We start from the raw sequence: 11,036 nt of genomic DNA, 5'->3' as shown, positions 1-11,036 counted from the left end.
CCCTCTGGCTCTGAGCTGGGAGCTGAATGCTTCCCCCTCCACCTCCAGGGGTGGCCTCCCCAGAGCTGAGCCCCAGGGCACAGTCCCCTCCCTGCTGCTGCTGGACACAGCATTGCTGAGCCCAGCCAGGAGGCCTTTGGCTGCCTTGGCCCCCTGGGCACTGCTGGCTCCTCTGGAGCCTCTCCCTCAGCTCCAGGTTCCTCCTGTGCTGAGGGCTCCAGAGCTGGCCCCAGCCCTGCAGGTGAGGTCTCCCCAGGGCAGAGCAGAGGGGCAGGATCCCTCTCTCCAGCTCTGGCCACCCTGCTTTGGGTGCAGCCCAGGCTGCCCTTGGCCTCCTGTGCTGCCAGTGCCCAGTGCTGGCTGCTGCCCAGCTGCCCATGCAGGACCCAGCAGCAGCTGGAGGCCACCATGGCCTTGCTGCAGCCCTGGCAGAGCTTAGAGACCTTTATGCTCCAGTTCAGCCACAAGTGTGTCCCTCAGCACCACAGCTCTGCCTCTTCCCCTGTGCCAGTCTGGGCTGTCAGCTGCCCAGGCAGCCCTGCCCAGGGCTTCCTGTGCCTGGAGGGCAGCTCTGTGCCCTGGCAGTGAGACAGCATCCAGGCTCTGCAGGGCTCTCCCCACTGGAACAGACCTGGAGCAACCAAGTCCCATGGAGAGGAGTCCCTGCCCATGGCAGGGGGCTGGAGCAGATGAGCCCTGAGCTCCCTGCCAGCCTGAGCCCTGCTGGGGTGCCAGGGATTTGCCTTTCCCTTAGCAGGATGCTGCCAGCTGCCTGTGCAGTGTCCTGGCAGGAGCACAGCTCTGGGCTGCTGCTCTTGGCTTGAAGCAAGAACAGAATCAGTTTGCTTGGGGAAGGCCTTGAAGGTCCTGGAGTCCAACCAGGCTCTGGCTCTGCCCAGGCTCTGCAACCCCTCCAGGGATGGGCATCCAACCCCCTCCCTGGGCAGCCTGGGCCAGGCTGGCAGAACCCTTGCAGCCAAGAAGTTTCTTCTCCTCTCCAACCTAAGCCTCCCCTGGGGCAGCCTGAGGCCATTGCCTCTCCTCCTGGCCCTTGTTCCTGGGGAGCAGAGCCCAACCCCCCCTGGCTGCAGCCTCCTCTCAGGGAGCTGCAGAGAGCAAGGAGGTCTCCCTCAGCCTCCTCTCAGGAAGCCAGAAGCTGTCCCTTGGAATGGAATGGAATGGAATGGAATGGAATGGAATAAAATAGAATTAACCAGGCTGGGAAAGACCTCAGAGCTCACCCAGTCCAACCTCCCCCCCAGCACCATCTGAGCAACTCAACCATGGCACCAAGGGCCTCATCCAGGCTCTTCCTGAACACCTCCAGGGCTGGGGACTCCACCACCTCCCTGGGCAGCTCATCCCAGTGGCCAATTCCTCTTGCTGGGAAGAACTTTCTCCTCCCCTCCAGCCTCAACCTCTCCTGGCACAGCTTGAGACTGTGTCCTCTTGTTCTGCTGCTGGGGGCCTGGCAGAAGAGACCAACCCCCAGCTGGCTCCAACCTCCCTGCAGGGAGCTGCAGAGAGCAAGAAGGTCTCCCCTGAGCCTCCTCTTCTGCAGGCTAAGCAACCCCAGCTCCCTCAGCCTCTCCTCACAGGGCTGTGCCCCAGACCCCTCCCCAGCCCTGTGCCCCAGACCCCTCCCCAGCTTTGTTGCCCTTCTCTGGACACCTTCCAGCAGCTCAACCTCTTTCCTACCCTCAGGAGCCCAGAGCTGGACACAGGACTCAAGCTGTGGCCTCAGCAGTGCTGAGCACAGGGCACAAGGACTTCCCTGCTCCTGCTGGCCACACTCTGCCTGACCCAGGCCAGGCTGCCCTTGGCCTTCTTGGCCCCCTGGGCACACTGCAGGCTCCTGTTCAGCTGCTCTCCCCCAGCACCCCCAGGTCCCTCTCTGCCTGGCTGCTCTCAGCCCCTCTGCCCCCAGCCTGTGGCACTACCTGGGGTGGTTGCAGCCCCTGGCACCAAGCCTTGAAAGTCTCTTCCAGCCAAAGGGCTTCTCCCAGCTGCCTGGCTCCAGCCCATGCCTGCTCCCAGCTGCTTCCTGCTCTCACCACACAATTTGCTGATCAACCTTCTCCTTGGCTCAGGCCCTTAAGGAGCTTCTCTGCTGCCTTCTGACCCCCTGTGCCAGGAGCCATAGGAGGGTGGTGAGAGCCTGGCCCAGGCTGCCCAGGGAGGTGGTGGAAGCCTCCTGGCTGGAGGTGTTTGCAGCCAGGCTGGAGGTGGCTGTGAGCAACCTGCTGTGGTGTGAGGTGTCCCTGCCCAGGGCAGGGGGCTGGGGCTGGCTGAGCCTGGAGCTCCCTTCCAGCCCTGCCAGCTCTGTGACCTCTGACTTTAAGCAGCTCAGCTGTGGGAAGAGCCTTGGCTGCTGCTGGTCTCCTTTCACAGGGTCCCAGCACGCTGGGGGTTGGAAGGGACCTCCAGAGATCACCCAGGGCAGGGCACCCAGAGCAGGGCACCCAGGGCAGGGCACCCAGGGCAGGGCACCCAGAGCACACCCAGGGGGGTTGGAAGCTCTCCAGAGCAGGAGGCTCCACAACCTCTCTGGCAGCCTGCTCCAGGCTCCAGCAGCCTCACCCCAAAGCAGTTTCTCCTCCTGCTGAGGTGGAACCTCCTGGCTCCCAGTCTGTGCCCACTGCCCCTTGGCCTGTCCCAGGGCACCACTGAGCAGAGCCTGGCCCCTGCTGCTTGCCCCCCAGCCCTCAGCTCTTGAGAGGCATTGCTCAGCTCCCTCTCAGCCTTCTCCTCTCCAGGCTGAGCACCACCAGGGCTCTCAGCCCTTCCTCTCCAGACATCTTCCAGGCCCTTCAGCATCCTCACAGCCTCCCTGGACTCTCTCCAGCAGCTCCTCCTGAGCTGGGCAGCCCAGAGCTGGTCACAACACTGCAGCTGTGGCCTCCCCAGGGCAGAGCAGAGGAGGAGGAGAAGCTGCCCTGACTTGCTGGCCACCCTTCATGCACCCCAAGAGGCCTTCCTGCTGATCCCCAGGGTGCTGCTGAGCCCCAGGGTGCTGCTGGCCTCGCTGCCCCCCCCCCTGCTGCCCAGCCCCCCCAGCTCCTTCTCTGCTGGCTGCAGCCTGCCAGCCTTTGCCTTGGCTCTCTGCAGAGCCTCTCTGTCTGCCCCCAGCCTGCAGCCTTGCTGATTGTGCCCCAAGTGCAGGAGCCAGCCCTGGGCTTCGTTAAGCCTCACAGGGCTGAGCTCAGGGCAGGGCTGCAGGCTGGCCAGGGCCCCTCTGCAGAGCCTTCCTCCCCTCCTGCAGGGCAGCACTGCCCCCTCTGAGTCACCTGCAAAGCCCCTCGGGGTGCCTGCAGCCCCTCAGCCACTGCAGTGCAGGATGCAGCCTGGTGATGGAACTCCAGGGGCTGTGAAGTGGCTGCTTGAGAAGAAAGACCTCGGGGTGGGGGGAGTGGGAGGGGGGGGTTGGATATTTTGTTCAGCTCAGTGTTTCTCAGGCAGACTTTGCAGGAAGCTGCATCAGGAGGAGAAACTTCTCTGGTGTGAGGCTGCTGGAGGCCTGGAGCAGGCTGCCCAGAGGGAGTCTCCTGCTCTGGAGCCTTCCCAGCCCCAGCTGGAGGTGTCCCTGGGTGGCCTCAGCTGTTTCTTACCTGCTGAGCTCCAGGGCTCAGTGCTGGGACTGCTTCTGGTCCACATCTTCAGTGATCAGCAGCAGTGGCTCAGCACCAAGCTGGGGGTGCCAGCAGGCTGTGCCAGTGTGGCTCTGCAGCAGGGCAGGGAGGCTCTGAGAGGGCCTTGGGCAGCTGGCAGCCATGGCCAAGGCTGGCAGCAGCAGCCACCAGCAGGCCAGGTGCCAGGGATGCCCTTGGGGCACAGCAACCCCCAGCAAGGCTCCAGGCTGGGGGCAGGGGGGCTGAAAGCTGCTGGCAGGAAGGGCCCTGGGGGTGCTGCTGGCCAAGCAGCTGCAGAGGAGCCAGCAGTGCCCAGGGGGCCAAGGCAGCCAAAGGCCTCCTGGCTGGGCTCAGCAATGCTGTGGCCAGCAGCAGCAGGGAGGGGACTGTGCCCTGGGGCTCAGCTCTGGGGAGGCCACCCCTGGAGAGCTGCCTTCAGCTTTGGGCAGCTCAGTGCCAGAGAGCTGGGGAGGTGCTGGAGCCAGGGCAGAGCAGGGCAGGGAAGCTGGGGAGGGCCTGGAGCATCAATGTGCTGAGGAGAGGCTGAAGGAGCTGGGGAGGGTTAGGCTGGAGGAGAGGAGGCTGAGGGAGACCTCCTGGCTGCCTGCAGCTCCCTGGGAGGAGGCTGTGCAGAGGCTGCTGCTGCTCTCTGCTCCCAGGGCAGCAGTGGCAGAAGGAGAGGGCACAGCCTCAGGCTGCAGCAGGGCAGGCTCAGGCTGGGCAGCAGGGAGAATCTTTGCCCAGGCAGAGTGGTCAGGCAGGGGCAGAGGCTGCCCAGGGAGCTGGTGGAGCCCCCAGGCCTGCAGGGGTTGTTGGGCTGTAGGGCTGGGGGCTGTGGCTCAGGGCTGAGCCTTGCAGGGCAGGGGCAGGGCTTGGACCTGGGGACCCCCAGGCTCTGTCCCAGCCCTGAGTGCCTCTGTGGCTGGGTGAAGTGTGACTGCCAGAGGGCACTGCCCTGTGAGTGGGAGAGACCTGGGGCAGGAGTGGTGGCACTGGCAGAAGGCTGAGAAGCAGCAGCTGGGCCAGGCTCTGAGACCCAGCCTGTGACAAAGCTCAGCCCAAGCCAGCAGGAGAGCACAGAGGGATGGGAAAGCTCCCACCCAGGGGGCAGCTCCCCACTCTTGGTGGGCCCTCGAGTGGGGGTGTCCAAGGCAGGAGGCCTTTGGGGCCATGCTCCCCCCACCAGCCATGATTTGGTGCCTGAGCAAGCAGCCCAGGGGAGCCCCTGCACCCCATGGGGTGAGGCAAGGAGGGGCTGAGAAGTGGGGTGAGGGGAGAGGTGCTGAGAGCAGAGCTGGCAGAGACTCACAGACTGGGCTGGGGTGCAGAGACCCTCAGAGCTCAGCCAGCTCCAGCCCCCTGCCAGGGGCAGGGACACCTCCTGCTTGCTCAGCTTGCTCAAGGTCCCATCCAGCCTGGCCCTGAGCACCTCCAGGGAAGAGGCAGCCACAGCCTCCCTGGGCAGCCTGGGCCAGAGCCTGCCCAGCCTCACTGGAATGAGAGTTGTGATGAGAAGGCAGCTGAGAGGAAAACAGAGGGAGAGCCAAGCCCCAAGGCAGGGGATGGCAGCCAGAGGGCCCTGGGCAGGCTGCAGAGCTGGCCCCAAGGCAACCTCCTGAAGCTCAACCAGGCCTAGGGCAAGGTCCTGCAGCTGGCTCAGGGCAGTGCCAAGCACAGAGCCAGGCTGGGTGGGGAAGGGGCAGAGAGCAGGGCTGAGGAGAAGGCCCTGGGGGTGCTGGGGGAGGAGCAGCTCCCCAGCAGGCAGCAAGGGGAGCTGGCAGCCCAGAAGCCAAGGCTGTGCTGGGCTGAGCCCCAGCAGTGTGGGCAGCAGGGGCAGGGAGGGGATTCTGCCCTCTGCTCTGCTCAGCCCTCCCCTGCAGGGCTGGGGCAGCTCTGGGGCCCCAGCACAAGGACCTGGAGCTGCTGGAGAGGCTCCAGAGGAGGCCACAGAGATGCTCAGAGGCTGCAGAGCCTCTGCTGTGGGGCCAGGCTGGGAGAGCTGGGGCTGTGCAGCCTGGAGAGAAGGCTGCAGGCAGAGCTCAGGACAGCTGCCAGTCCCTGCAGAGCTCTCTGTGGTTCTCTCTGATTCTATGCAGTCACTCCCAGGCCACAGCAGCACAGCAGGGACCAGCCCTGTCCCAGCCCTGACCTTGGCCCTGCTGCAGTCCCTTTGGCTTCAGAGAGTTGTGAACCTCACCCTCAGCTCCACCACTCAGGGCAGGGAAAACTTTCCCCCCCGCAGCACTTCCTCAGCTGCTTTCTGTTCCCACTTAGATAGCTGCAGGGATTTGCCCTGCACCTGAGTCCTGCTCAGCTGTGGGAAGCAGCCAAGGTCCAGGGCAGAACAATCCCAGTGAGGCAGCAGAGAGGAAACTCAAAGTTCACAGAATCAGAGTCACAGAACTGCCCTGGCCCCAGCCCCCTGCCCTGGGCAGGGACACCTCACCCCACAGCAGGTTGCTCACAGCCACCTCCAGCCTGGCTGCAAACACCTCCAGCCAGGAGGCTTCCACCACCTCCCTGGGCAGCCTGGGCCAGGCTCTCACCACCCTCCTGGCCAACAACTTCTTCCTCACAGCCAAGCTCCAGCTCCCCACTTCTACTTCTGCTCCAGCCCCCCCACTCCTAGCCCTCCCTCACCCCCTCCAAAGTCCCTCCCCAGCTCTCTTGCAGCCCCCTGCAGCTCCTGGGAGGCCACCAGAAGGTCTCCTGGGAGCCTTCTCCTCTGCAGCCTGCACAACCCCAACTCTCTCAGGCTGTGCTCAGCTCCAGCCCTCTGCTCCTCCTCCTGGCCCTGCTCTGGACACCTTCCAGCCCCTCCAGAGCCTTCCTGGCACAGAGGCTGCAGAGCTGGCCCCAGAGCTGCAGCTGTGGGCTCAGCAGAGTGGAGCAGAGGGGCAGAATCCCCTCCCTGGCCCTGCTGGCCACACTTCTCTTGCTGCAGCCCAGGCTCTGCTTGGCTCTCTGGGCTGCAAGTGCTCCCTGCTGGCTCCTGGGGAGCTTCTCCTCCCCCAGCCCCCAGCCCCAGCCCTCTCAGCTCAGCTGCAGCTCTTCTGCATGTCTGAAACACAGCCCTGGAGAAGCTCTGAGACTGGTGAAAGGGTTGGCAAGGGCAGAGCTGGGGGAGAGAGCCCCAGGCAGCCCCTCCTGAACAGCAGCAGGCAGGGCACAGACTGCCAGGGAGCTGGTGGAGTCCCCACAGAATCACAGAGTTGGTAGGGTTGGGAGAGACCTCAGGAGCAGAGGAGGCAGGGGGTGGGCAGGGGGGCAAGGAGGGCAGCAGCAGCCTGGGCTGGAGCAGCAGTGGTGTGGGCAGCAGGAGCAGGGCAGGGATTGTGCCCCTGGGCTCAGCACTGGGGAGGCCACAGCTTGAGGGCTGGGCTCAGCTTTGGGCTCCTGGCTGCCAGAAGGAGCTTGAGGAGCTGGAGCAGGGCCAGGGAAGGGCAGGAAAGGTGGGGAAGGGTCTGGGGAAGAGGGCTGGGGAGGAGCAGCTGAGGGAGCTGGGGGTGGGGAGTGTGGAGCAGAGGAGGCTGAGGGAGACCTCCTTGCTCTCTGCAGCTCCCTGAGAGGAGGCTGCAGCCAGGGGGGGTTGGGCTCTGCTCCCCAGGAACAAGGGCCAGGAGGAGAGGCAATGGCCTCAGGCTGCCCCAGGGGAGGCTCAGGTTGGAGAGGAGAAGAAACTTCTTCCCTGCAAGGGTTCTGCAAGCCTGGCCCAGGCTGCCCAGGGAGGGGGTTGGATGCTCATCCCTGGAGGGGTTGCAGAGCTGTGGTGCTGAGGCCATGGCTCAGCCCCAGCCTGGGCAGGGGGTGGTTGGGGTGAAGGAGCTGAGGCTGAGGGAGACCTCCTTGCTCTCTGCAGCTCCTTCAGAGGAGGCTGGAGCCAGGGGGGGGTTGGGATCCTGTTCTCAGGTGGTAAGAGGAGAGGAAGTGGCCTGGAATGGTGCCAGGGGAGGGTTAGGTTGGAGAGCAGAGTGGTCAGGGATTGGCACAGGCTGCCCAGGGAGGTGCCCCCTGGCACTGAGCAGAGCCTGGCCTCTGCTGCTTGCCCCCTAGCTCTTGAGAGGCATTGATCAGATCCCTCTCAGCCTTCTCCTCTCCAGGCTGACCACCCCCAGGGCCCTTCCTCCCCAGGCCCTTCAGCATCCTTGCAGAGCTGCCAGGGGACTTTGGAGCTGCTGGCACCTGGGGAGGCCACTCCAGAGCATGACTCAGTGCCACCTCAGCAGCACCACCACAGGCAGGCTCCATAAATCCTGCCCTTGGAGACAAAGTCCTGGGATGGGAAGGGGGCAGGGCAGGGGCAGCACTGCCCCCGGGGTGCCCTCAGCTTGCATTGCTCCTCAGCAGGCAGCTGCTGGGGCCCAGCCTCTGCTCTCCACACACTGCTGTGCTGCTGGCACCTTGGCGTCACAGCCTGCCTGGGAAGGGCAGCCAGGCAGAGCCCTTTCCTGGAGGAAAAGGAAAAGCTGAGAGGGAAGCACCTGGAAAGTGCCAAACCAGGCAAGGCCTTTTCCTGGAGGAAAAGAAAAAGCTGAGAGGGAAGAACCCTGTAGTAGCCCAAGCAGCCAAAGCCTTTTCCTGGAGGAAAAGGAAAAGCTGAGAGGGAAGAACCTTGAAGATGCCAAACCAGGCAAAGCCTTTTCCTGGAGGAAATGGAAAAGCTGAGAGGGAAGCACCTGGAAAGTGCCAAACCAGGCAAAGCCTTTTCCTGGAGGAAAAGGAAAAGCTGAGAGGGAAGAACCCTGTAGTAGCCCAAGCAGCCAAAGCCTTTTCCTGGAGGAAAAGGAAAAGCTGAGAGGGAAGAACCTTGAAAGTGCTAAACCAGGCAAGGCCTTTTCCTGGAGGAAATGGAAAAGCTGAGAGGGAAGCACCTTGAAGGTGACAAACCAGCCAAGGCCTTTCTTTTCCTGCAGGAAAAGCAAAAGCTGAGAGGGAAGCACCTGGAAGGTGCCAAACCAGGCAAAGGCTTTTCCTGGAGGCCAAGCACCCAAAAACTTTTCCTGGAGGTAAAAGAAAAGCTGAGAGGGAGGCACCTGGAAGGTGACAAACCAGGCAAAGCCTTTTCCTGGAGGAAAAGGAAAAGCTGAGAGGGAAGAACCTTGAAGATGCCAAACCAGCCAAGGCCTTTTCCAGGAGGAAAAGGAACAGCTGAGAGGGAAGCACCTTGAAGGCAAGGCCTTTCTTTTCCTGAAGGAAAAGGAAAACCCAAGAGGGAAGCACCTGGAAAGTGCCAAACCAGGCAAAGCCTTTTCCTGGAGGCCAAGCAGCCAAAAACTTTTCCTGGAGGAAAAGGAAAAGCTGAGAGGGCAGCACCTTGCAGGAGCTCTTTATTCAGGCCAGGAACCAAAGCCTGGCTTGAGCTGGAAGGGACCTTAAAGACCACTGAGCCCCCAGGCCTGGAGGGGTTCAGAGGTGCTCTGGCTGTGGTGCTGGGGGCTGTGGTGCTGGGGGCTGTGGTTCAGGGCTGAGCCTTGCAGGGCAGGGGCAGAGGTTGGACCTGGGGCTCCCCAGGCTCTGTCCCAGCCTGAGTGCTTCTGTGGCTCTGCAGCCCCCTCTGGGCTGGGGCTGGGGCCAGCTGGGTGCTGAGGCCCTGGAGCAGGCTGCCCAGAGGTGCTGTGGGGGCTCCAAGCTTGGCATTGTTGGCAGCCAGCTTAGACTGAGGCCTGGAGCAGCCTGGGGGTGGAACTGGATGGGTAGGAACCAAGCCAAGCCAGGCTGGGACTGCAGGCTGGGCTGATGCCTGCCCCAGGGAAGGCACAGAGCTGCTCACAGGCTTGAGGGAAGGAGAGAGAAGGCCTTGGGGGTGCTGAGGGGGGAGAAGCTCAGCAGGAGCCAGCAGGGAGCACTTGCAGCCCAGAGAGCCAAGCAGAGCCTGGGCTGCAGCAAGAGAAGTGTGGCCAGCAGGGCCAGGGAGGGGATTCTGCCCCTCTGCTCCACTCTGCTGAGCCCACAGCTGCAGCTCTGGGGCCAGCTCTGCAGCCTCTGTGCCAGGAAGGCTCTGGAGGGGCTGGAAGGTGTCCAGAGCAGGGCCAGGAGGAGGAGCAGAGGGCTGGAGCTGCTCTGAGCACAGCCTGAGAGAGTTGGGGTTGTGCAGGCTGCAGAGGAGAAGGCTCCCAGGAGACCTTCTGGTGGCCTCCCAGGAGCTGCAGGGGGCTGCAAGAGAGCTGGGGAGGGACTTTGGAGGGGGTGAGGGAGGGACAGGAGTGGGGGGGCTGGAGCAGAAGTAGAAGTGGGGAGCTGGAGATTGGCTGTGAGGAAGAAGTTGTTGGCCAGGAGGGTGGTGAGAGCCTGGCCCAGGCTGCCCAGGGAGGTGGTGGAAGCCTCCTGGCTGGAGGTGTTTGCAGCCAGGCTGGAGGTGGCTGTGAGCAACCTGCTGTGGTGTGAGGTGTCCCTGCCCAGGGCAGGGGGCTGGGGCTGGCTGAGCCTTGGGGTCCCTGCCAGCCCTGTGATGATTCTATGCCACTCAGCCCAAAGCAAGATCAGAGCCAAGGGCTGCAAGGAGCCAGCCCCAGGGTGAGGAAGTGAGAAGAGAGAAAGGAAGTTCACAGGACCTGGCTGAGCCTTGAGCTCCCTTCCAGCCCTGACCCTTCTGTGACTCTCTCAGTTCTGTGTCTCTGCTGCTGGTCAGAGCAGTGTGGAAGGCAGCTGGGCAGCAGGATGGGCAGCAGGCTGGGCAGCAGGCTGGGCTGCAGGCTGGGCTGCAGGCTGGGCTGCAGGCTGGGCAGTAGGCTGGGCAGCAGGATGGGCAGCAGGCTGGGCTGCAGGCTGGGCAGCAGGCTGGGCAGCAGGCTGGGCTGCAGGCTGGGCAGCAGGATGGGCTGCAGGATGGGCTGCAGGCTGGGCTGCAGGCTGGGCTGCAGGCTGGGCAGCAGGCTGGGCTGCAGGCTGGGCTGCAGGCTGGGCAGCAGGCTGGGCTGCAGGCTGGGCAGCAGGATGGGCTGCAGGATGGGCTGCAGGCTGGGCAGCAGGCTGGGCAGCAGGCTGGGCTGCAGGCTGGGCAGCAGGCTGGGCAGTAGGCTGGGCAGCAGGCTGGGCAGCAGGCTGGGCTGCAGGCTGGGCAGCAGGCTGGGCTGCAGGCTGGGCAGCAGGCTGGGCAGCAGGCTGGGCTGCAGGCTGGGCAGCAGGCTGGGCAGCAGGCTGGGCAGCAGGCTGGGCTCTGCTCCTGGGCAGAGGAAACAGAGGCTGAGCCCTGCAGGAGGGCTAAGCCTGTGCCCCAGTGACAGCTCCTGACCACCCCCCTCCCGTCACCACCCCCCTCCAGCTCCCACCCAGTGTTTTCCTCACTGCCAATGAGAGCCTCCAGCACATAAACCAAGGCTTCGGTTTCACCTTCCCCAGCAGCTCTCTGCAGAGCCCCAGCTGCAAGCAAGGCTGCTCCCAGGAGGCTGCTCCCAGGAGGCTGCTCAG

Source organism: Dryobates pubescens, chromosome 24, assembly GCF_014839835.1.
Source record: "Dryobates pubescens isolate bDryPub1 chromosome 24, bDryPub1.pri, whole genome shotgun sequence".
Classification (NCBI taxonomy): Eukaryota; Metazoa; Chordata; class Aves; order Piciformes; family Picidae; genus Dryobates; species Dryobates pubescens.
The sequence above is the reverse complement of the archived record's forward strand: the minus strand, read 5'-3'. Positions refer to the sequence as shown.